General features: G+C 43.3%; 1 protein-coding gene across 2 annotated transcripts in view; it reads right to left on the bottom strand.

Annotated features, from left to right (window-relative positions):
• The window catches only part of ppp2r3a (protein phosphatase 2, regulatory subunit B'', alpha), a 159,048-nt gene that overhangs the window by 103,037 nt on the left and 29,867 nt on the right, over nt 1–26,144 (bottom strand). For both annotated transcript variants that reach the window (XM_017724397.2, XM_037546628.1), the window contains exon 2: nt 26,035–26,110. The gene's annotated coding sequence lies outside the window, so the exon portion shown is untranslated. The remainder of the gene's footprint in view (nt 1–26,034; nt 26,111–26,144) is intronic.

Below are 26,144 nucleotides of genomic sequence, written 5' to 3'. Positions count from 1 at the left end.
TGGTGTTAAGATGCTACCGATGGTGTTGAGTTGCTACCAATGGTGCTGAGGTGCTACCGATGGTGTTGAGGTGCTACCAATGGTACTGAATTGCTACCAATGGTGTTGCGGTGCTACCAGTGGTGCTGAAGTGCTCCCAATGGTGTTGCGATGCTACCGATGGTGTTTAGGTGCTACCAATGGTGCTGAGGTGCTACCGATGGTGTTGAGGTGCTACCGATGGTGCTGAATTGCTACCAATGGTGTTGCGATGCTACCAATGGTGCTGAAGTGCTCCCAATGGTGTTAAGATGCTACTGATGGTGTTTAGGTGCTACCAATGGTGCTGAAGTGCTCCCAATGGTGTTAAGATGCTCCCGATGGCGTTGAGGTGCTACCAAGGGTGATGAAGTGCTACCAACGGTGCTGGGGCATTAATTTCAGTTAGCACTGGGCTTTTTTTCGCCATGTTCATCAGGGCTCTTCTTAGACGTGCCAGGCTGTTGGGCATCATATGAGACAAAAGCAACACTCTGCCCCTGATGTAACCTGAAACACTGCTGGCTGGAGCGGTGCTCCTGCTGCAATTAGTCATGTTTAATGGATTGCTGTTCAGTAGCTACCCCGATGCTGTTTTGAGCCAAGTATGTGATGTTGTGAAAATGCAGTTAGTTAGTTAGTTAGTTGACTAACTATTTATTATTTGTTAGCTACTGCAAACATGGCTAAACTACCAAGAATGCAGGGGAACATTTTTGGCTTCAAGGCCAATCACCTTTTCACTGGGGTTGTCAAAAGGGCATCCGGATGAGTGCTGGTCAGATTTAGCTCTTTGACCACACAGACAGTCTATCACAGAAACCACAGCAGGCGCCCGTAAACGGTCCTGACCTTTCCTGTAACTGCCTCCATCCTCTGTGAAACGGTATTGATTACTCAGCACTATTTTTAAAGCCTTGCTGTTGTACCTTATTTCTGAACTCGGGCGTAAGTGCACTTCGCCCATCTAAGAACCATCCTGAAGCTGAACCGCCGAGCAGGCCGTCTGTTCCAGTTCGTCCTTCTAAGAGCAGGTCTTTAAACCGATCTCAGAGCCATCAGAGAATCTGTGACCGCACTCCTGCTGCTGTGTGCTGCACCACTCACACAGACCCAGCCTGCAGATCATAGGCAGGGCTGTCACACAGCTGCAGTCTGCTGTCCCGGAAGGCTTCAGTAGAGTTTGTTTACCTAATCAGGTATTTAAAGAACATGTAGCTGAAAATGAAAAATAAAATAGATAATGTGTTATGCTGAACGTCTGACTGTGTGTAGTCTGTCTATGTATCTATCAATCTATGTATCTGTCTACCTGTCTGTCTGTCTGTCTGTCTATCTGTCTGTCTGTCTGTTTGTCTGTCTGTCTGTTAGCCAAAGCTCACAGACCATTTATTTTTTCAGTTGAAAGTAAAAGTTTCTGTAAACACTCGTTTAATCCTCAGCAGCTGAATCTCCTCTCGGCTGTTCAGTCAGCGATTCCCTCTTTCCCTTCATTCCTGCTTCCATTCTTCCCAGGAGACTGACTTTCAGCTCCTCAAAGAATCTGCAGACACGCCTCCAAAGCACAGTCTTAGAAGCTGGTTGATGATTTTCTGAAGTAATCAAACCCATTCAGTGGTGCTGAGGTCTGGACTCTGGGGTGGTCAGTCCATTGTTCTGCTTCTTTGTTTGATGGGTCCGTCTCCTTTTCTCAGTGAGGTTCTTCTTGATCAGCTACACATCCTTTCAGATCCACAGCACTGAGTGGTCTTCTCACAGTGGAAGGATGGACAGTGTAACGGGGATCGAGGAGGCGGATGCATATACAGAGACATTGAGATTTATTATAGGCAAATCCAGGGTCATAGTCTAAAAGGTCCAGGTTCATGTAGCCAACATGGATCGTTCAGGGGACAGACATGAACAAACCAGAATCAAACAAGCAGAACAGTACAAAGACCAATTACATCCAACACAAAGACCAACAAAAACAAAGGGCAAACATGGGGCTTATAAAACACAGGGATAATGAGGGACAGGCGAAAGCAAGTGGTGACAATCAGGGGTGGAGTCACTAAACAAGGGGGCTGGATCAAAACAAACGCACATGGAAGATCAAAACAAAAAGCACATGGAGTGGGAGGAGCCAGTCGTGACAGGCAGAAACACCTGTGGATGTTTTCAGATCTGAAGCAGCTTGATTTTCTCCTCTCTCTCATAGATCAAAGCTTTAAGTGCTGTTTATCTGATGGGGGCAGTTTTGGGGTCGACCAGCTCTTCCAGGTGGTTGTTAGGAGACAAATTTTCTCTAGAGCATTAGTCAGTTTTGGAAACACCTTATTTATGCAAGTACATTATTGTATTATCTAATCTCAGATATATAACAAATAACTCTTGGATGTTTGAGTGCTCTTTCTGTTTTGTTTGCCTCATTAGGTTTATTATGCAGAACCCTGGCCAACACTTACTGACCCTGTGTATAAACAAATGTGACACTGTAAGGAAGCAATGGGCACTGATTGGCTTCATGAGGTGCCTGTGATGGCACGGCTCTCTAACAGAGCCCTGTATTTACAGATACACCAGCATGTGACTGGAGGGTCCATTAGAGGTCAATTAGCTCTGCCTCCTGGACCCTGAGAACACACCGACCTGCAATTATTGCTTACTCTGACCATGTTCTCCTGACAGTTCTCCACAGAGCCGGAACCCCATCTTAATGACCATTGACGGACTGAAAAACATGCTTGTTACCATGGTTACCGCACTGCAAACCAAACATCAGCGCAACGTTACAACGAGTTTTATCACCAAGTGATCAGTATCAGCATAAAGAGACACATCTGCAAACATCTGTCAGATCCACCGCTCTCAGTGCTCTCCTGGTTTAGGGAGCTAACTCCTTTCGGTCCAGGAGCCCTGTGGCCCGAGCCCGGTGGAAAAACAGCACTCAAGCACTGCAGCCTGAATAATTCATCCACCAGAACGCAACAGGCTGAGCAGCTTCCTCGGCGCGGATTCAGGATAAATGCGCTTCTGTCGTTTCCAGCTGCGCCCAGTGCTGCTCACTGTCATCACAGCGTTACCTGCCGCGTATATACAAGAAACAGCCGGAGCCCTTTCTGTAACCTCAGCAGGAGCGGTACACGGCAGTGTTTCTCTATTCTGATCGCACAGTGGACACGGTCAGTACTCATGCTCCGGTATGTGACCTCAGATCTGCTGGTTCTCCAAAACAGTCTTCCTTCTGCTTTAGGCTTATAAATATGAACCTCTTACGGTTCGACAGTCAAGTTCAGCTCACATTTTCAATCATTTTAAACATTTATATATCGACAACACTCTTCTGAAGAAATGCCGGGTTTATTTCCTTTATTTCATTTTATTAGACATTTTAGTTTCCTCATTCTGCTCCTTTTCAGCTTTCAAGCTCAGTTCACACGTCTTTCTGTCTGTCTGTTCATCATTCTGTCTGTCTGTCTTTTCATCAGTCTGTCTGTTCAATCTGTCTATGTCTGTCTGTCTATCTATCTATGTATCTGTCTGTCTATTAATCAGTCTATCTATCTATCTATCTATCTATCTATCTATCTATCTATCTATCATTCTATCTGTCTGTCTGTCTGTCTGTCTGTTCATCAATCTGTCTGTCTGTCTTTTTGTCTATCTGTCTGCATGTCTGCCCATCCTTTAATCTGTCGATCTTTCTGTTTGTCTATCAATCAAGTCTATCAATCTTCTTGTCTGTCTGCCTGTCTATTGGCCTATCTGTCTGCTTTTTTGTCTGTCTGTCAGTCTATCAATGTCTTTTTGTCTGTCTGTTCGCCTGTCTAGCTATCCTATGAACTGTCTGCACATGTCTATCTATCTATCTATCTATCTATCTATCTATCTATCTATCTATCTATCTATCTATCTGCCTGTCTGTCTATCTGTCTGTCGGTGTAGAAGTCTATTTACATGTCTGGCTGTCTGTCTGTCTGCCACTTTGCCCAGCCTTTGATCTGTCTGTCTGTCTTACTGGGCAGAATTGATATTACAGAGAACTGCTTTATGTAAATGAGCTGTCGACCCACATAGTCCAGCATGTCTGTCCAGCTCACATCACAGTCACAGCACTGGTGTGTATCGGCCGCCCCCCCAGTGCGCAACAGAGTTGGGGAAACACCTGCGTTCAGCTGTCCTAATGACTCAGACAGAAGTGTCCAGGTCGTCTGCTTTATCTCCTCTTGCTCCGCCGCTGGACGCTGCTGTGGACAGTAAGTTAAACCCACTGAGGCCATGTGTTCATCCTCCGCTCGTCTACAGCAGCCCGCCCTGCCTCAGCCACCACCGCTCAGGGCCAAGAGACGGGACAGAGGCTAAACCACATGTCCAAATATTAGGAATCTCGGAGGGGACAGAATTAATGTCTGTGTGTTTCACTCATGCGCTCATCTCACCACAAACAGCCCATAAACCCCTAAAAATGTCATAATAAAGTCTAAAAGACAGAAACGTGCTTCGTTCCTCCTACAGTTCCTCTTATTATCTCCACACTCTCCTGATCGTCCCACTGAAATATCACACTCCACCGGGCTTCAGTGAAAGATAATCACTTTAGCAACGTGTCAGATTCATTTAAAGCGTATTTGTGGGCTTATGTTTCTAATTAAAGTCTAATTCTGTCTAATCTTTGATTCGGAGAAAAAACAGCTGAGATGTATTTCTGAGTTTCAGCATTTCAACTGCAGACCAGTCATTTGAGTGTGGGAGTGTCTGTCTGTCTGTCTGTCTGTCTGTCTTTTTTATGTGCAGACCAGTCATTTGAGTGTGGGAGTGTCTGTCTGTCTGTCTTTCCGTCTGTCTGTCTGTCTATTTTGTGTGTAGACCAGTCATTTAAGTGTGGGAGTGTCTGTCTATCTGTCTGTCTGTCTGTCTATCTATCTATCTGTCTGTCTGTCTGTCTGTCTGTCTGTCTGTCTATTTTGTGTGTAGACCAGTCATTTAAGTGTGGGAGTGTCTGTCTATCTATCTATCTATCTATCTATCTATCTATCTATCTATCTATCTGTCTGTCTGTCTGTCTGTCTGTCTATCTATCTGTCTGTCTGTCTATCTGTCTGTCTGTCTATTTTGTGTGTAGACCAGTCATTTAAGTGTGAGAGTGTCTGTCTATCTGTCTGTCTGTCTGTCTGTCTATCTATCTGTCTGTCTGTCTATCTGTCTGTCTGTCTATTTTGTGTGTAGACCAGTCATTTAAGTGTGGGAGTGTCTGTCTATCTATCTATCTATCTATCTATCTATCTATCTATCTATCTATCTATCTATCTATCTATCTATCTATCTATCTATCTGTCTGTCTGTCTGTCTATCTGTCTATTTCATGTGCAGACCAGTCATTTGAGTGTGGGAGTGTCTGTCTGTCTGTCTATTTCATGTGCAGACCAATCAATTGAGTGTGGGAGTGTCTGTCTGTCTGTCTGTCTGTCTGTCTATTTCATGTTCAGATCAGTCATTTGAGTGTGGGAGTGTTTACAGCGTAAACCATGTATCTTTACTGTCATTTGAGTGTGGGAGTGTCTGTCTGTCTATGTCATGTGCAGATCGGTCATTAGAGTGTGGGAGTGTCTGTCTGTCTGTCTGTCTGTCTATTTCATGTTCAGATCAGTCATGGGAGTGTGGGAGTGTTTACAGCGTAAACCATGTATCTTTACTGTTTATCTGTACTGTACTGATGCTAAACTCCCGTTACCCACTTTATATTATCCTTCTTTTTTTTATTTCTCTGCTGGATTCTTCTGCAAACTCAGCACCGCACCAGCTCTGTAATGTTTGGCGTGACAGTTATAGTGGGAGCGGTGTATGCATGCAGCTTTCTGATTGGATGCAAATGTTGGATTTTTTCCCTTACAATTGAATGGCAGAATTCCAAATAAGTGGCCGTGCAAAAGATTGTACACCCTTCTAGTGTTACTGTGATACAGGTATATAGACACATCACAGAGTGACCAGCTGGGACATCACAGCAATACCCTAACAGCTACCTGGAACACTATGAGCAGCCACCTAGAAAACCCCTGACCATCATGAGAGATAAGACTGTTACCGGCACTCATCTGAAACACTGAAGTCACCACATGGCAACAGCCAAGCCCTGGAATTATGGTTGTGTACGGAACGTTGACATGATGCATTGTGAATCGGCTCTGTGTGAGGTGTGTATGAATACAGTGAAGGCTGTATCAGTATTGGAGTATATAAACATGCTCTAATAGTTTAGATCTAACAGATTTATAGTTAGTTCTATTAATGGCTGCGTTGGAGGAAAGAGTTTCACTCCAGTTAGTTGTATACTTGAACAGCTGCAAGCTGTACAATCACTGTATTCTCCTTAGGAAATGCACGTTTCTACATAGTAATATTGTTATTTTAATCATTATTATTGTTGTTGTGGTTGCTGTGGTAGTTGTGGTTGTTGTTGTGGTAGTTGTGGTTGTTGTTGCTGTAGTTGTGGTTGTTGCTGTATCTGTGGTTGTTGCTGTTGTGGTTGTTGTGGTGGATGTTGTTATGGTTGTTGTGGTTGGTGATGTGGTTGTTGTTGTGGTTCTTGCTGTGGTTGCTATGGCTGTCATAGCTGTGGTTGTTGTGGTAGTTGTGGTTGTTGTTGTTGCTGTGGTTGTTGTGGCTTTTGTGGTAGTTGTGGTTGTTGTTGTGGTAGTTATTGTTGCGGTAGTTGTGGTTGATGTTGTGGTAGTTGTTGTGGTAGTTGTGGTTGTTGTTGCAACTGTTGCTGTGGTAGTTGTTGTTGTTGTGGTAGTTGTGGTTGTTGTGGTGGATGTTGTTATGGTTATTGTGGTTGTTGTTGTGGTTGTTGCTTTGGTTGCTATGGCTGTCGTAGTTGTGATTGTTGTTGTGGTTGTTGTGATTGTGTTTGTGGTTGTTGTTGTTGCTGTGGTTGTTGTGGCTTTTGTGGTAGTTGTGTTTGTTGCTGTGTTTGTTGTGGTGGTTGGTGTTGTGTTTGTTGTGGTTGTTGCTGTGTTTGTTGTGGTGGTTGTTGTTGTGGTTGTTGTTGTGGTAGTTATTGTTGCGGTAGTTGTGGTTGATGTTGTGGTAGTTGTTGTGGTAGTTGTGGTTGTTGTTGCAACTGTTGCTGTGGTAGTTGTTGTTGTTGTGGTAGTTGTGGTGGATGTTGTTATGGTTATTGTGGTCATTGTTGTGGTTGTTGCTTTGGTTGCTATGGCTGTCGTAGTTGTGATTGGTGTTGTGGTTGTTGTGGTTGTTTTTGTGGTTGTTGTTGTTGCTGTGGTTGTTGTGGCTTTTGTGGTAGTTGTGTTTGTTGCTGTGTTTGTTGTGGTGGTTGGTGTTGTGGTTGTTGTGGTGGTTGTTGTTGTGGTAGTTGTGGTTGTTGTTGTGTTTGTTGGTGTGGTAGTTGTTGTGGTTGCTGTGGTAGTTGTGGTTGTTGTTGTGTTTGTTGTTGTGGTAGTTGTGGTTGTGGCTGTTGTGGTTGGTGTTGTGGTAATTGTTGTTGTTGTTGTGGTGGTTGTTGTGGTAGTTGCTGTGTTTGTTGTGGTGGTGGTTGTTGTTGTGGTAGTTGTGGTTGTTGTTGTTGCTGTGTTTGTTGTGGTGGTTGTTGTGGTGGTTGTTGTTGTGGTAGTTGTGTTTGTTGTTGTGTTTGTTGTTGTGGTAGTTGTGTTTGTTGTTGTGGTTGTTGTGGTGGTTGTTTTTGTGGTAGTTGTGGTTGTTGTGGTAGTTGTTGTGGTAGTTGTGGTTGTTGCTGTGTTTGTTGTGGTGGTTGTTGTTGTGGTTGTTGTTGTGTTTGTTGTTGTGGTTGCTGTGGTAGTTGTGGTTGTTGTTGTGGTTGTTGTGGTTGTGGCTGTTGTGGTTGGTGCTGTTGTGGTTGGTGTTGTGGTTGTTGTGGTAGTTGTGGTTGTTGCTGTGTTTGTTGTGGTGGTTGGTGTTGTGGTTGTTGTGGTAGTTGTGGTTGTTGCTGTGTTTGTTGTGGTGGTTGGTGTTGTGTTTGTTGTGGTAGTTGTTGCGGTTGTTGTGGTAGTTGTGGTTGTTGCTGTGTTTGTTGTGGTGGTTGTTGTTGTGGTTGTTGTTGTGGTAGTTATTGTTGCGGTAGTTGTGGTTGATGTTGTGGTAGTTGTTGTGGTAGTTGTGGTTGTTGTTGCAACTGTTGCTGTGGTAGTTGTTGTTGTTGTGGTAGTTGTGGTGGATGTTGTTATGGTTATTGTGGTCGTTGTTGTGGTTGTTGCTTTGGTTGCTATGGCTGTCGTAGTTGTGATTGTTGTTGTGGTTGTTGTGGTTGTTTTTGTGGTTGTTGTTGTTGCTGTGGTTGTTGTGGCTTTTGTGGTAGTTGTGTTTGTTGCTGTGTTTGTTGTGGTGGTTGGTGTTGTGGTTGTTGTGGTGGTTGTTGTTGTGGTAGTTGTGGTTGTTGTTGTGTTTGTTGGTGTGGTAGTTGTTGTGGTTGCTGTGGTAGTTGTGGTTGTTGTTGTGTTTGTTGTTGTGGTAGTTGTGGTTGTGGCTGTTGTGGTTGGTGTTGTGGTAATTGTTGTTGTTGTTGTGGTTGTTGTGGTAGTTGTGGTTGTTGCTGTGTTTGTTGTGGTGGTGGTTGTTGTTGTGGTAGTTGTGGTTGTTGTTGTTGCTGTGTTTGTTGTGGTGGTTGTTGTGGTGGTTGTTGTGGTGGTAGTTGTGTTTGTTGTTGTGTTTGTTGTTGTGGTAGTTGTGTTTGTTGTTGTGGTTGTTGTGGTGGTTGTTTTTGTGGTAGTTGTGGTTGTTGTGGTAGTTGTTGTGGTAGTTGTGGTTGTTGCTGTGTTTGTTGTGGTGGTTGTTGTGTTTGTTGTTGTGGTTGCTGTGGTAGTTGTGGTTGTTGTTGTGGTTGTTGTGGTTGTGGCTGTTGTGGTTGGTGCTGTTGTGGTTGGTGTTGTGGCTGTTGTGGTAGTTGTGGTTGTTGCTGTGTTTGTTGTGGTGGTTGTTGTTGTGGTAGTTGTGGTTGTTGTTGTGGTAGTTGTGGTTGTTGTTGTGTTTGTTGTTGTGGTAGTTGTGTTTGTTGTTGTGGTAGTTGTGTTTGTTGTTGTGGTTGTTGTTGTGGTTTTTGTTGTGATTGTTGTTGTGGTTGTTGTTGTAGTTGTTGTGGTTGTTGTGTCTGTTGTGGTTGTTGTTGTGGTAGTTGTTGTGGTAGTTGTGTTTGTTGTTGTGGTAGTTGTGTTTGTTGTTGTGTTTGTTGTTGTGGTGGTTGTGTTTGTTGTTGTGTTTGTTGTTGTGGTGGTTGTGTTTGTTGTTGTGGTAGTTGTGTTTGTTGTTGTGGTAGTCGTGGTTGTTGTTGTGGTTATTATCTGCAGAATCAGCGCGGTCTGACCCGAGTGTGAGCCCTGATTCAGCAGCGTAATGAGCACCGGGCGGTGTGTGTGTTATTAGCTGCTAATCCCCTCAGAGTGTTGGGTTGTAGTGAGAGAGTCATGGCAGGCCGGGCGTGCGAGGATTTCTCCGGCTCGTCTGGCTGCAGAGACGCGGTGTCTACACACGGCCATAAATCAGCATCAGAGTTCACACATCAACAAACTCCGGCCTCGGCGGGCGCGGCTCACACACTGCGGCTAATACGGACCATCTCAGACTCAAACAGACGGAGGGACCGAGTGAAAGGGCAGTCACATCACTGGAGTCCCTGACCAGCACAGGAGCGATTTTACTATCATCTGCACTGAAAACCTTTTGTCTATTTTTCTTGTGCAGACGTGTAACAGTAGCTCATTATATTTAAATGAAAATGCAGCTGATTGTGATTTTAGCTCTCAGTTAATTTTTGTTTTACTTGATTTTATTTCTCTATTTATTCATTATAACTGGTTTCTTAGATTTGACGTCATGTCATCATTTGGTTGCTTATTAATTCAGCTGGTTCCATCCATTATTTTTTATTTACTTACTCCTTAATATTTTTAACTGCGCGTTTTGTTTTGTTTTGTTTTATTTGTTTCAGCCAAATTTAACACTGCACAAACGAACACTACGGCAGTTTTCAATCCGTCTGTGTTCTGTGCCGTCTGGACCCTCAGTGCGGTCAGAGTGTACGTAAATACTGACTGACTGACTGACATGGCTAATAATGCTAATGCGCTAACATGTTCAGCGAGCATTCCTGTAACTGGTCCCAGGCTGATTCTCCTTTTCCCAGCTTTATTAGTCATGCTAGTGTTTCTAAGTGACGTATGAGGCTGGAACTCTGCTGGAAGCACACGACCCAGACAGGCGACGGCGGAGTCGCGGTGGAAATGAAAAACCTGGAAGGGTATCAAGTCCTGAGACGCTCAAGCGCTGTCGTCAGCCCACCACTAAGACCCCAAAAACAGACCCTCTCTGATTCGACGGCTCAGGGCTTCCAGCTCGGCTGAGCTCCTGCCTGACGCACCGTCTCACGCCGTGCTATTCTGAGGACCCGGCTGGGTTCCGTCCCAGTTCTAAGTCAGAGTTAATGCCTGAAGCACAAGGGGCACCAAGTTAATGGCCAAATGTGAAGGTATTACAGCAAAGCGCTCTGCCTTGTAAGGGCCTTCAGGCTTCGGCGGAGCGCGAGAGCGTTTAATGAGGTGGGATAAGAGTGCAGGAGGGATTACTCTGAGCCGGGGCATAATTACGGCTAACGGCGCTGATTCAGGCTCAGAGCGGTGGAGGAGGAGATGATACGGCGTGACTGATGCCACGCTAGCGTGCAGAAAAGGTATCAGAGCTAATGGAAAATTTAAAAAGGCTCTTTCTCAGAGATCGAGAAGATACACAACAACTGAGGGCATAAACATATCAGCAGGCCTTTAAATGGCCAGGGCCCCAAGTTTTATTATACACTACTATAACCTAAGAATAGCTCAGCCAGTCTGCACTGGAGTCCCTGCAGTTAGTGAATAATAAGCCTCAGTGTGTAGCAAGCCTGGGATTTAAGAGGTTACTTGCCATGTAAATAAATGAGATTAACAATTTGTCTTCTGTTGTGTGCAGCTATTCTATTAGAACTGTATGCGGCTTTATAAGCCTAGTTCACATCACAAGCCTCGCAGCTCAAATCCGACCTCTCTGACTTGATGGTTCAGACTCGTTTACGTCAGTGACTCAAATCTCTCAACAATGTGATGAACCAGCCTGAAATGACCCTCATGAGCTCCTCCTACTCAGTAACGTCACGTGACTGAATCACTGCATCATCAGCACAAACTAACGAGCAGAACGAGCTTCGCTGAGAAGATCATTAACTCTGATCAGCTCTCAGCTTCATTATTAGAGCCAGACGAAGGAGAAAAAGGTGAGATGAGCTGCTTCTCCACCGTTTACAGGCTGTTACGTCTGTTCGCTGCTGTTGCCATGGTAACGCTGAATGATGGTCATGCGCAGTGGTAAAAAAGCGCATGAACTCTGATCTGAGGGTCACATTGCGGTCACATGGCCACAAATCGGATACGTATCCGATCTAGGACCCCACGTGAAAGCGGCTCAGGTCTGAAAACATCAGATCCGAGTCACATTAGGGCACAAAATCTGATTTGTGCCACTTCAGCCTGGAAATGTGGACGCAGCTTATATCACTTTCTCGCTGTCGAAATGAAGTGCCTCCACACTGACCACAGCATCAGCTCAAATACACAAGCATTACTTTCCTCTAAAGGTGCTACGGCACAGAATGTAGACCTACTGTTGCTTTTGTAAGACCCCTGATGTGTATCGATAAGCGCGTGTCCTGCTTTCTTTCACTGACTTGTAGTTTCCTCAACCCAAATGATTAAAGCACCCGATTCACATTCTGATCATTAATGAACATGTACGGCTGTGAAATGTAATCAAATAACTGTGATTATGTAATAATATTGACAGGTCCGGGCTGATGGGAAAGGGAGAAGGTGATGGTGGAATAAAAGACGCTTACGGGGGGTGGGAGGGGGGGGTTCGGGGGGTCTGTACTGCTGCTACTGCTACTACACTGTTGCTAAGTAACGACAGCATCAAACTGCTGCACTGTTTAGCTCCTGTTTAGATTTGTACAAGCAGAAATCTCTGAAAGAGAAGATCTATTATTAACTAGAAAAGTGATCTACTATCAACCATGAAAGTGATCTTCTATTAACACGGAAAGTAATCTAATAAATAGAAAGGTGATCCACAACCTGTCAAAGTGATCTAATACATAGAAACGTGATCTACCATTACCTAGGAAAGTGATCTAATACCTAAAAAGGAAACCTACTCTTGACTACAAAGGTGATCTAATATTAGCTAGAAAAGTGATCTACTGTTAACCAGTAAAGTGGTCAACTAATCACTACAATGAGCTAACAACTAGAAAAGTGATCTACTGTTAACCAGTAAAGTGGTCAACTAATCACTACAATGAGCTAACAACTAGAAAAGTGATCTACTGTTAACCAGTAAAGTGGTCAACTAATCACTACAATGAGCTAACAACTAGAAAAGTGATCTACTATTAACTAGAGTTAAGTAATGCATTATTAACTAGAAGTGTGATTTAATACGTAGATCACTTACTGGCATGTGAATTAATACTGTATAACTAGAAAGGTAATACAGTATTAATTAGAAAAATGATCTATAATAAACTTGAAATGGTGAAATGTTCTATGAACCAGAAAAGTGATCTACAGTTAAAAGGAAAAGTGATCCACTATTAACTACTATTAACTAGACTACCCTTATTATCGTTTAAAATCAGTTTATTAACAATTATTAATATGGTCATACATGCCTTAAAACAATTAATAAGCAGTAATTTAATAAGCACTTATAACACATTTGTAAAAATGGCAGCAGTGAGCTGTTATATGTGATGATTATGAATATGTGACTACGCTGATTTATAGAGAAAACGAACTAAGATCAGTAACCAGCAAAATCTGAGCTTTAGATTTAGGCAGATTTTGGCATTTAAACTTTAACAGTGTAGGTGTCATAACTGCTCATTAATTAGTTCCGTAAGCTGTTCATAAACTATTAATGATGACATTCTTATTGTCAAGTGCTACAGAAAAACAAAAACCAAATGAATGAATATGAATAAAGACATTCAGGAGAAGTGTCTCTGAATATGTATCTAAATTTATGACTCTGCCTTTGTAAATATCTCAGCTGTAGAGTCAAAGCAGCAGTTTCAGATCAATCGAGTCCTCCTGGGCTGCGTAAATCTAGACTGATATGAGCTTATTTATGTGACTCGTTTCTCAGGGCCAGGTCAGCAGAGCCCACCTGATTTACATTAAGGTTCAGATGTATATACTGGCCTGGGATTTAGCTGAACAAGCAGCTGGTGGCTGGGTTCATTACTGACCAGCGCACCCTTCAGTGACAGAGATATAAAACAGGGTATGAAGCCACCTGCCGACACCTGCTCAGTAAAAGACTGAGCTAGAACTCACTAAAACCGTACGTACCAGCCTGTAAAGCATTTAGTTTTACAGCAAAGTGTAGAGTTTCTAGCTAAAGGAAAACTGCGCAGTGGCCTAAAACACAGAGTTTAGCTTCACAGCTCATCTCTTTGTGGTGATCAAATCCTCCCAGCAGGATGAAACATGAGCATTTTGCCATCGTGGAGGGATTTTGGTGGGGAGGCTTTTTTTCACTCCTACAACGGAGCTTTTATTTGAAAGAGTTCATCTTCTGGTTGCTGAGGCTGTGGTTGGGGTTGGGTTAGATGGAGCACAACACTGCCAATAAGAACAATAGTGGAGAAAAGTTAGGCAACTGAAACTGAAATAAGGTGCTGTCTCCATACTCCGTTAGCCACATTAGCATTTCTGGAGATTAGGGTATGGATGTCTTTAATTAGCGGGCTAACGAGCAGCAGATGCAGTGAGGCTCCTGTAAAGGGCACTGCACTGCAGAGCAGCTGGTGTTGGGTATCACTAAGTTTTATTATGAAAGCTGAGCTGGTGCTGTATATCAGTGCATTATTATGAAACCTGACGCTCTCTGTTCACCGGCCAACCCATGTCTGATACGAGCAAACGCTGGCGACGTGGGCTGGAGCTACAGTCTACAAGCGTGTTTGTATACAGCACAGTAACTTTACCATCAGAGGGAGTAGAGCCAGAGAGGGCTTTACAGCGGTCTCGTAATAAGGGTGAGAGAAGTCAACTTAATTAAAGAAGAGCGCTGCACATTAGTGAGTTCCAGCTCCACTGCACAGCTGCACAGCTTAACTAATTAAATGCACCTGAAACACACCTCTGCTGAACCACATGGGATAAATAAGGGGGGGGAATAAAGCTGAACAGAACAGCGGATTCACAGGAGTGCCATCAGATTTACATTCAGGCAGAGTTTAGTTCAAGTTTTATTAAACTTGATCAACAACGAGAAAAATTCTGTGTGAACCGACTGTAGCCCCACAAAATTCTGTCTGAACCGACTGTAGCCCCACAAAACTCTGTCTGAACCGACTGTAGCCCACAAAATTCTGTCTGAACCGACTGTAGCCCCACAAAATTCTGTCTGATCTGACTGTAGCCCCACAAAACTCTGTCTGAACCGACTGTAGCCCACAAAACTCTGTCTGAACCGACTGTAGCCCACAAAATTCTGTCTGAACCGACTGTAGCCCCACAAAATTCTGTCTGATCCGACTGTAGCCCCACAAAATTCTGTATGATCCGACTGTAGCCCACAAAATTCGGTCTGAACCGACTGTAGCCCACAAAATTCTGTATGATCCGACTGTAGTCCCACAAAATTCGGTCTGAACTCGACTGTAGCCCACAAAACTCTGTCAGAACCGACTGTAGCCCACAAAACCCTGTCTGGACCGACAGTAGCCCAACAAAATTCTGTCTGAACCAACTGTAGTGCCCAAATTCTGTCTGAACCAACTGTAGTGCCCAAATTCTGTCTGAACCAACTGTAGCCCACAAAATTCTGACTGTAGACTTTTAGCACTATTAGCCCCTTAAAGCAACAGTTTTTCAATAATCCGATCTCCACAGTTTTCTCCTGTACCCATAATGTTGTTTTAGCAAAAACATATTTGGTACTTAGTTTTAGTTTTGCGCCAGTGTAGCTCGAAACTCAGACTGATTGCTGTAACAAGCCTGTGATGCAGTACGGACCTACAACGTCTGCTTTGAGTTGATGTGCCTCAGCAGTGAACAGTGCAGTGACAGGAGTGCCGAGGCTAACAGCAGCGAATCATGTCCAAATGCTGGGACACAGACTGACAGCACCTGGACATGCGTCACGCTGCATTTCCTCAGACACAGAACGGTGATAATTGCATGTGCGGTAGTTACATAAAGCCATTAAATATGACAAACTCATGTCAGAAATAGTACAGTGCATTTTTCCCACAATCCCCTGGGGCATGAGTCTTTCTTCCTCCATGCAGTCAGAGCTGGACACCACAGGGCCACTCTCAGATCAGAACAACAAGCAAGGCTTGTGGTCAACTGCCCAGTACTGTAGCAGGGTCCCGTTAACCCAAATGCAGTCGATCAACCAAGACATGACTGGTGTGTGAACTAAGGGAAACTTATACCCCACCAATGAGCTCCATGCTAACCATGCCGGCCTAAATCCAGAGTCTAGTAGTGATTATACATGTGATGATCTGTACATGCAGTTAGCACCATGCTAATTGGTGGGGTACTAGCTTTGTAGCTCCATTAGCCAGCACTAAAACTAAAGAAGCAAACTTCAGACACCAAACGTGTCTCAGCTGATCAACTATATTTGGAGTAAAGGTGGAGAACTGGTGAAATTGGATTAATTTTCTGAAGTATCGCTTTAAGCAGCACTGCTGGAGGCTGTGTTGGGTCGTAACACTGTCAGACTGACGTCTAGACTTTTCTGAAAACTGGGAATAGCCACCAAGTCTGTCATTACAGCAGCATTTACTGTTTGGACATTTAACTATAGTGCTGAACTGCTCTATAAACACAATGCTCTTCATTAGGACTGTAATTAAGCTCATCAAGACAGAAATCAAAGCAAAAGATGAACCAGAGTTTGTCGAGGTTGTCAACAATGATTAATAGCATTGCAAAAAGGGGTCAGATGATCAAACACAGTCATTGAAACGCACACAATCTTTACAGTCTTGACTGAGTAAACACGGTCTGCTAATTACGGCAATTCCAGAACGTCACTTGTTATTATGGATGTTTTGATTACTGAGACTTGTGCAAGACATGCAAAGCTAATGAGTTAACCACATTAATTCCTTTTCTCAGCATATGATAGCAGTTCAATACGTTGTTAATACAAATAACCAACGATTTTCCAAAATTCCCCCATAATCCAGTGTGTGAGGTGTAATCAGAGCGGTTCAGAGCGGTTTGGCGTGAAATGGTTCAGACGTCTTTACAGTGGTGGTGATGGGAACCATCCAGAACCACCAGAGAACCTACACGAGTCTTCTGGGTTTATATGGAATGTTGATGGTGGAAAATAGTGGAAAATCTGGAATAATACGTTTTCTAAGGGGACTCCCTATCTGCACCTGAAGGCCTTCAAGCTTCAAGTACAGCCCGGCTCAACCTGCCATCCTTCAGGACGGACGAGTATCAGGACTCCTCTCTGTCCAGGAGTCCAGGGGGTGGAACCATCTTCCACTGTCTGTCCGAACAGCAGCCTCTTCAAACACTAATTGAAGACCATCGTCTTTGTGAAGCACTTAAGCGAGAATTAGTCTAAGTGCCCACTGAAATGTATTATATTCCACTTATACAGTGTTAAACTCTGTATCTTTCTTTCTGGGTGTCACTTCTGGCTTTTGTTTTCTGGCAGTGTTTGAGATGAAGGGTACACACCTGAAAGAGACGGTTCTCCAAAAGTTCTTTAGTAAAGGGAATGGTTCTTTATAGAACCATGAAGACTCAAAGGACCCTTTGCATGATTAAATGGTTGGGCTGCATCATGATGGACAATGTACTGTAGATACATTTGAAAAGGGTTCTGGATAGAACCATCTATAGTACATTCATGCACATTTCTCGTCAATCTGAAGATCCCTTTCACCACGCAATCAACAATTTAACCATGCAAATGATTCTTTATTTTCTTTCCATCTTTTTAAGAGTATAGTTTGGACCTATTTGAACTAGTGAGGGTACATTCACTGGGTGGACAACAAAGCACGTTTGTACATCGCTCTGGTTAAGAGCCATGAATGGGATATTCTGCCTCACAACACCCTGCATGTAGCCGTCCACTATGAATGGACATTAACTATGAAATGTTAAAAGCTGGCGGAATTTCCCTTGCAAGATGTCAATATCTTATATGCATTAACTGCTTAGATTTTTGCTATTTTTCAATGCAAAAAGGCAAGAAAGATACCTTGCTGTGTGAGCGCTGAAGATAAATATAGGCCAAGCATCATGACAGAGCTGCTTTTTGACCAACTGAACCTTAATAAAGTGCAAGTCACTATAAGAAAAGTCTTATTTCTGAGACTGTGAGGTGGTTGTGAGCGCTTGCTGGGATCAGGGCTGTAGAAGTGAGAGCAGAGCACATATGGAGGAATCATTTTCTGAGGAAATGCACACAGAGAGACCGCATAATGTCCTGAGCTGAAGGTGAAAGGGGCTGACTCAGGAAAAACAGCAGGAAACAGCGCTAAAGACGCTGTAATTTAGCACCACTCACATTTCCATTTGAATTATACAGCTCAGCTGCTCCACACAGACACCGCGGAGCTATTAACCACCCCAAAACTCCTCTTTCAAAACGCAATTAGACATTAGAGCATAAAAAGTCACAATTATCACCACCAACAATAAAGTGAATTACCTCTGACTCATACTTCACCGAGAGAAGCGGAGAAATCGTGTGGAAAGTGCAGGTCGTAAACATTCGGTCCACAACACATCAGTGTATTTTACTATGGCTGAATCTGATGTAAAGGTATTGCTGTGTTTTCAGTCTAAATTGCAAAAAAGAAAAACAGACATTTTTACAGTTTGGGTCATTTTCGTTATCCAAACAAACAGAACCAGTCAGAAATGGGACTCGAGGCTGTAAACGCAGAAAAGAAATTAAATATTAACAAAATTCTTCATGTAACTGCATTAAAAACACCCATTCAGCTACAGCAGTTTAGCTCCAGCATTCAGCTACAGCAGTTTAGCTCCACCCAATCACCTACAGCAGTTTAGCTCCAGCATTCAGCTACAGCAGTTTAGCTCCACCCAATCACCTACAGCAGTTTAGCTCCACCCATTCAGCTACAGCAGTTTAGCTCCACCCAATCACCTACAGCAGTTTAGCTCCACCATTCAGCTATAGCAGTTTACCTCCACCCAATCACCTACAGCAGTTTAGCTCCACCTATTCAGCTTCAGCAGTTTACCTCCACACAATCAGCTACAGAAGCTTAGCCCCACCCAATCAGCTACAGCAATTTAGCTCCAGCATTCAGCTAAAGCAGTTTAGCTCCACCCATTCAGCTACAGCAGTTTAGCTCCACCCAATCAGCTACAGCAGTTTAGCTCCACCATTCAGCTAAAGCAGTTTAGCTCCACCCATTCAGCTACAGCAGTTTAGCTCCACCATTCAGCTACAGCAGTTTAGCTCCACCCATTCAGCTACAGCAGTTTAGCTCCACCATTCAGCTACAGCAGTTTAGCTCCACCCATTCAGCTACAGCAGTTTAGCTCCACCCATTCAGCTACAGCAGTTTAGCTCCACCCAATCAGCTACAGCATTTTAGCTCCACCATTCAGCCTACAGCAGTTTAGCCCCACCCATTCAGCTACAGCAGTTTAGCCCCACCCATTCAGCTACAGCAGTTTACCTCCACCCAATCAGCTACAGCAGTTTAGCTCCAGCATTCAGCTACAGCAGTTTAGCTCCACCATTCAGCTACAGCAGTTTAGCTCCACCCAATCAGCTACAGCAGTTTAGCTCCACCATTCAGCTACAGCAGTTTAGCTCCACCCATTCAGCTACAGCAGTTTAGCTCCACCCAATCAGCTACAGCATTTTAGCTCCACCATTCAGCTACAGCCGTTTAGCTCCACCCATTCAGCTATAACAGTTTAGCTCCACCATTCAGCCTACAGCAGTTTAGCCCCACCCATTCAGCTACAGCAGTTTAGCCTTCTCTATTAAGGCTGAACATAAAAGAAGTTACGGACTGGTTTATGAATGAAAGTGGCCAATCAGAGCTGAGCTTATTAACATACACTATATTGTCAAAAGTATTCAGTCATCTGGCTTTACACACATGTGAAATTGAGTGATGACCCATTCTTAATCCATAGGATTTAATATGATGTCGGCCCACCCTTTGCAGCTATAACAGCTTGAACTCTTCTGGGAAGGCTTTCCACAAGGTTCAATTCCCCCTCCACCAAACTTTACACTCGGCACAATGCAGTCAGATAAGGACCGTTCTCCTGGCAACCGCCATACCAAGACTCGTCCATCGGCTTTCCAGATGGAGAAGCGTGATTGGTCACTCCAGAGAACACGTCTCCACTGCTCTAGAGTCCAGTGGCGGCGCTTTACACCACTGCATTCCACCTTTGCATTGCGTTTGGTGATGTAAGGCTTGGATGCAGCTGCTCAGCCATGGAAACCCATTCCATGAAGCTCTCTACGCTGTTCCTGAGCTGATCTGAAGGCCACATGAAGTTTGGAGGCCTGTAGTGATTGACTCTGCAGAAAGTCGGTGACCCCTGCGCACTATGCCCCTCAGCATCCGCTGACATTTTCATTTTACTGTCATTTTACGTGGCCGACCACTTCATAGCCGAGTTGACGTTGTTCCCAATCACTTCCACTTTGTTATAATCCCACTGACAGTTGACTGTGGAGTATTTAGTAGTGAGGAAATTTCACGACTGGACTTCCACAGGTGGCATCTGATCACGGTACCACGCTGGAATTCACTGAGCTCCTAAGAGCGACCCATTCTTTCACTAATGTCTGTAGAAGCAGTCTGCAGGCCTAGGGGCTTGGCTTTATACACCTGTCGCCATGGAAGTGACTGGAACACTTGAATTCAATGATTTGAATGGGTGGCTGAATACTTTTGGCAGTATAGTGTATTTCAGTCTCAAAGGCACAACAATAGAAACAGCCTGTTGAATTGTAAGGGATAAAGTGAGACTGGAAAATGATGATGAATGTAGAAATGAATTACGACTGCTCTGGGTATGTAAAAATAAAAGAATGCTATAAGTGGAGCTCAGTAATAAAACAGAGGTGAACTGTGGGATGTGGCTCCTTTATTGCGTCTGTAAACTGTGTGTGGAGTCTGCTTTGTGTCAGAGTGAATGTGAGTGAATAAGTGTGGATTATGTTTCAGACCTGCCTGTGTTTTTTTCCTTCTTTAAGGAATCTGCAGTTGAAGGGAGTGGCCGGAGAAACACTCGGCTCTACCTCACTCCGGAAAAATGCGTGGAGAGTCTGGGGGGGACTCGCTGGAGCTTTACTCCACTATAGCGCGAGTGACTCCACCGCACCTCTCTCCAGTCTGACAGCACTGACTTACACAACCACAGCATGCTGATTCGGCTGGTTCAGTTTACTGTAATTACATAAATAATGACATAATCAAATACAAAACCACATGCAGAGCGATTGCGCAGCTTAAGCAACTCCCAGGTGGTTGCTAGGGTGTGACTTTTCTACTTGTACTGTAGTGAGGTGCACAAACATTGGGCCACATTCACTGCAAAAAGTGGTGTCTTGTCAAGCAAAATTATCTCAAATATAGTCAGTAAATCTACTATCTCCGCTGTTGAGATTGGGATAAGCTTAATTTAAGATTATTTACCTTATTTCTAGACAATTTGTACTTGTTTTAAATAATTTTACTAAGTAAAAGTGTCTCACTATACTGGCAGATACTTTGCTTGTTGTAAGAAATGAGCTTGAAACCAGTAAACATATTTTACTGTGTAATAAGATCAGTTTACGTAACAAAATTACTGAAAACTAGTGATAATGTCTAGAAATAAGGTGAATAATCTTATAATAAGTGCAGAACCATCTCAAAATGAGAAAGAAGTTATATTCATTGACTAGACTAGACTTTTTTGCAGTTTTTTTTCCATAATTAAATATATTTAGAGGTAAGCACACAAATTAAGGGGTAAAAACATTTTTAACGCAGATAAACAGTTTCCAGCTGAACGTTCCCATAGCAACCTCATCTATGAATGTTTCTCCAGATTCACCACAAACCACAAAGTAACTTTTCCTCCATCTGTGTTTGTGGTCAGTGATCTGTACAGAACCCACTCCTATGTTATTGTACTATCCTCTTGGTGAGTGTAATGTAGCAGCGCTTAGAAGCAGATAAACAGCTCACAGTGTGAGCTGGACAGGCTACAGCACAGCCTCCACACAGGGGGGTTAGTCTAACACACTGATACAGCCAAGACCCCCAAAGTAAACCATCATCTTCCACATACATTCACTACAGGTCATTTCTGAAACTTTTTACTCGCAGGTTCATCAAAGTCTTCTCTGAACTGGGTGTAAATAAAAGACATCAAACTAAAGTACAAGTATCTTTTTGTGTCATTCATTTTTATTTGAATATTTTTATGACTTGCAGAATTCATTTGCAATATTTTAACTGCCCCCTCAGTTAAAATAACACTAACCTAACACTCCCCGCATGTGGCGGAAGTGGTTTACACTCACTCTGCTTTCCACTGAACAAGCGGTAGGAGCTCGACACAAAGGTCCAGGTCCATGTATTCTTTTTACCCCTACCCCTCGTTTCGAGGGTCTCTTTGCCCCTTGTTACTGAGTTACAGGGCAGTGGTTGGGATCTTCCCTCTGAAATGAGACCCTCAAATAAAAAGAGCATCACTTCATTAACAGCTACTAGCGCTGCTCTGTAGGCGACCCTGCCCGTCTGCAGTGACAGCAGAGGAGGGGAAAGTTCAGCTCCTCACTGCTGGGCTTTAGGTACATTTAGGGATCATACGCCTTCAAAGAGGGGGGCAGTTATTTATTATCACGACCCCTAATTCTTCAGTGATATGAAGCTGAAGTCAGATCATTTTCTCGCTCCACCTTAAATAGTCCAGCAGTTCTAACGTCTGACGAGCCATGTCTGCTGCTCCATTTAAGGTGGAACGGGAATTTTAGCTACTGAAGACGTCAGCACTACTAGAGATTTTTAATGCTTGTTATGAAGGACCATAATACACTGAAACCACATTAAACTGAGATAATATGATGGTTATTGTAGTTTTTTAACAGAGAACATTCTCACATTTGGGGCTTTCTTTGGTCTCTTGTGCTCCATCTTGTCAGTTTTTCCTTTTTTCCTCACATCTCTCTGTTTGGAGTCTCTGGAAAACCTCCCTTTGAAGGGTCATGTAGTCCAAACACTTCGCCCCACCCCTCTATCTCAACAACAGTAAGGACACCCGACCCTAGACACGCAAAACGGAGGGGTAGGGCTGAGTGTTAGGGGTGAGGGGTGAAAAGCACTGGGATAAAGTCTGTTTTTATGTGTAGCTCACTTTCAACAGGAATTACTGATCTTGCTCAGATACAATTATTCATTAAAAAAAACGAGGCGTCTTGGAGTTACAGGGTAATGACGAGCACAGTTGAGATCAGCATGTGGAGTCTGTTTTGTCTTCACTGCTGTTCTTCAGCGTTCAGGAATATTTAAACCCTACCCCACCCCATCAACCCCCCCCCCCCCCCCAACAGCAGACTCCATTCAGCTGGAAATAAAGCAAAGGAAATAGGAAAAAACATCTACAAGTCTGGAAGAGGCGTGTGCAGGTGTGCAGGACAGCTCTGTAGGGACTCGCTCGTTCACAGCTCATGAGAGGAACAGGAATCTCTTACGTAGCACTTCAATGGCACAGACTGTAAATAATGACGACAACTGTGATTAGCAGGAAAATAAACCCTGACCTGCTTTAAACCAGGAACATGGGTGAACAGTCTAGAGCTGGAACTGTCATCACTCACAGCTCTGGAGGTTTTGCTCTGGTTTTACTGTGATTCCACTGTTACAGTTCATTTTCTGAAGACGATGCAGAGCACCTTTTCCGGGTGGTTGCTAGGGTGCTGCTATTCTACTGTTTTATGGTGACATAAGTGGGGTACACAAACTTTTGGCCATGTAACTCAAGCTATTTATTCCTATCGCAAAAAAATCTGCTGGAACTGTCCATGCAATCAAAAATAAAAAGTCAAGTTAATTACATAGTTACATGATTAATGTCATTAAGGGGAGAGCGCACATCTCATGCGCCCACAGCAAATTCATTAGTGAATTCTGATAACAGTTTCCATCCTGAAGACCATAAAAGTAATTGACTCGCTCATTTACACTAAGCGAGTAGAACTGGAAAGTACCTCAACGCTACAAACTAAATAGTGACTACAGCTGCAGTGGCGTTACTGAGTTCGGAGAATAGAAACAGGCTAAATTATGGTGAGTGTGTTCTGCTGTGAGTCGCCTGTAAAGCCTGAAATCATCATTTAAAAGTCAGCGCCAAGAGTTTTTCACACCACATCGTACGACTTTACGTCGTATGACTAATGTCACACAGGCTCGAAAAGAAGGTCCGACTCAACGTTTCAGCCTCAAATGATCTCAAAATTAAAAGCATACTGATATGACAAGATATGACAACAACAGTAGATAATTCTACACATTCTGTGCAGTTACACATTTCCACCAGAGAGGTCTCCAAATCCCCAAATCTTACACAGTGCAGCTTCAAGAAAAAAATTCCATTGCAAGTGTTGTTGTTGCTACTGTAACCTTTCAATGTTACATTAACTCTAAGAAATGTCACTACTGAGCAAGGAGAACAAAAGCCCACTAAGATATGGTGCTGCTATGAGTCGCTCTGTAAAGCCTGAAATAATCACTTCAGAGTAAGCAAGCAAGCAAGCAAGCAAAATTTATTTATATAGCGCTTTTTACAACAGGTGTTGTCACAAAGCTGCTTTACAGAACAATCAGTATTACAGAGAGAAGAGAAAAGAAGAAAGAAAATCCGGGTCCGAGCCCCCATGAGCAAGCCAGCGGCGACGGTGGCAAGGAAAAACTCCCTAAAAGAGGAAGAAACCTTGAGAGGAACCAAGACTCAGAAGGGGAACCCATCCTCCTATGGTCGACACCGGACAGCAAACATTAGTAAGAAACATCGAGTCAGGAGCTTTTTACACCACAGTTTTATAAACTAACGTAACATGGACGGACTCTAAAAGAAGGTCTGGCTTGACGTTTCAGACTCAAATGATCTCAAAATCAACACAATACTGATGAAGATGTGATAACAATAGTAGGTAATTCACTCACATCCTCAGAGACACTCCTTCACTAAGTTCAGAGTGAATTCTATCTGAATGCTACTTCACCATGTTCTATAGCAGGATAGAATCTTACAGATATAGTCTTTTGAGTGGTTCCTTATACTAACAAATCTCTTTTTCAAACTTGGTTCTTTAGGAAACCAAAGCCATATCACCCCCTACACTTCCTGTAGTGTATTACAGTCTGTCAGAGTGACTGTGTGGATCATATGAACATTATAGAGCTTTTTAAATGAAACAGTAGAAGCCATATCGCCCCCTACACTTCCTGTAGTGTATTACAGTCTGTCAGAGTGACTGTGTGGATCATATGAACATTATAGAGCTTTTAAAATGAAACAGTAGAAGCCATATCGCCCCCTACACTTCCTGTAGTGTATTACAGTCTGTCAGAGTGACTGTGTGGATCATATGAACATTATAGAGCTTTTTAAATTAAACAGTAGAAGCCATATCGCCCCCTACGCTTCCTGTAGTGTATGACAGTCTGTCAGAGTGACTGTGTGGATCATATGAACATTATAGAGCTTTTTAAATGAAACAGTAGAAGCCATATCGCCTCCTACCCTTCCTGTAGTGTATTACAGTCTGTCAGAGTGACTGTGTGGATCATATGAACATTATAGAGCTTTTTAAATGAAACAGTAGAGGCCATGTCGCCCCCTACGCTTCCTGTAGTGTATTACAGTCTGTCAGAGCGACTGTGTGGACCATATGAACATTATAGAGCTTTTTAAATGAAACAGTAGAAGCCATATCGCCCCCTACACTTCCTGTAGTGTATTACAGTCTGTCAGAGTGACTGTGTGGATCATATGAACATTATAGAGCTTTTTAAATTAAACAGTAGAAGCCATATCGCCCCCTACGCTTCCTGTAGTGTATGACAGTCTGTCAGAGTGACTGTGTGGATCATATGAACATTATAGAGCTTTTTAAATGAAACAGTAGAAGCCATATCGCCTCCTACCCTTCCTGTAGTGTATTACAGTCTGTCAGAGTGACTGTGTGGATCATATGAACATTATAGAGCTTTTTAAATGAAACAGTAGAGGCCATGTCGCCCCCTACGCTTCCTGTAGTGTATTACAGTCTGTCAGAGCGACTGTGTGGACCATATGAACATTATAGAGCTTTTTAAATGAAACAGTAGAGGCCATATCGCCCCCTACGCTTCCTGTAGTGTATTACAGTCTGTCAGAGCGACTGTGTGGATCATATGAACATTATAGAGCTTTTTAAATGAAACAGTAGAAGCCATATCGCCCCCTACGCTTCCTGTAGTGTATTACAGTCTGTCAGAGTGACTGTGTGGATCATATGAACATTATAGAGCTTTTTAAATGAAACAGTAGAAGCCATATCGCCCCCTACGCTTCCTGTAGTGTATTACAGTCTGTCAGAGCGACTGTGTGGATCAAATGAACATTATAGAGCTTTTTAAATGAAACAGTAGAAGCCATATCGCCCCCTACGCTTCCTGTAGTGTATTACAGTCTGTCAGAGCGACTGTGTGGATCAAATGAACATTATAGAGCTTTTTAAATGAAACAGTAGAAGCCGTATCACCCCCTACGCTTCCTGTAGTGTATTACAGTCTGTCAGAGTGACTGTGTGGATCATATGAACATTATAGAGGACGTTATAGCACACAATGCATAAGCAAAAAAAAAAAATCACATCAACATTTTGTTATAATGCATGTCATTGGCTGAGCCTCTAAACTTAAAACAGTCAGGTACGGTTCTCTACCTGTTCCCTGGTTAGAAGGACATGAACTGGGCGATGTGATCACAGCTCCATCAGCTCTGCACAAGTTCATTCAATCCTGTGGAAAAACACAGAAACACAGTTTAGAGACG

Source organism: Pygocentrus nattereri, chromosome 17 (genome assembly GCF_015220715.1).
Source record: "Pygocentrus nattereri isolate fPygNat1 chromosome 17, fPygNat1.pri, whole genome shotgun sequence".
In the NCBI taxonomy this organism is placed as follows: Eukaryota; Metazoa; Chordata; class Actinopteri; order Characiformes; family Serrasalmidae; genus Pygocentrus; species Pygocentrus nattereri.
Note: the sequence above shows the minus strand (reverse complement) of the source record. Positions and strands in the feature narration are given on the sequence as shown.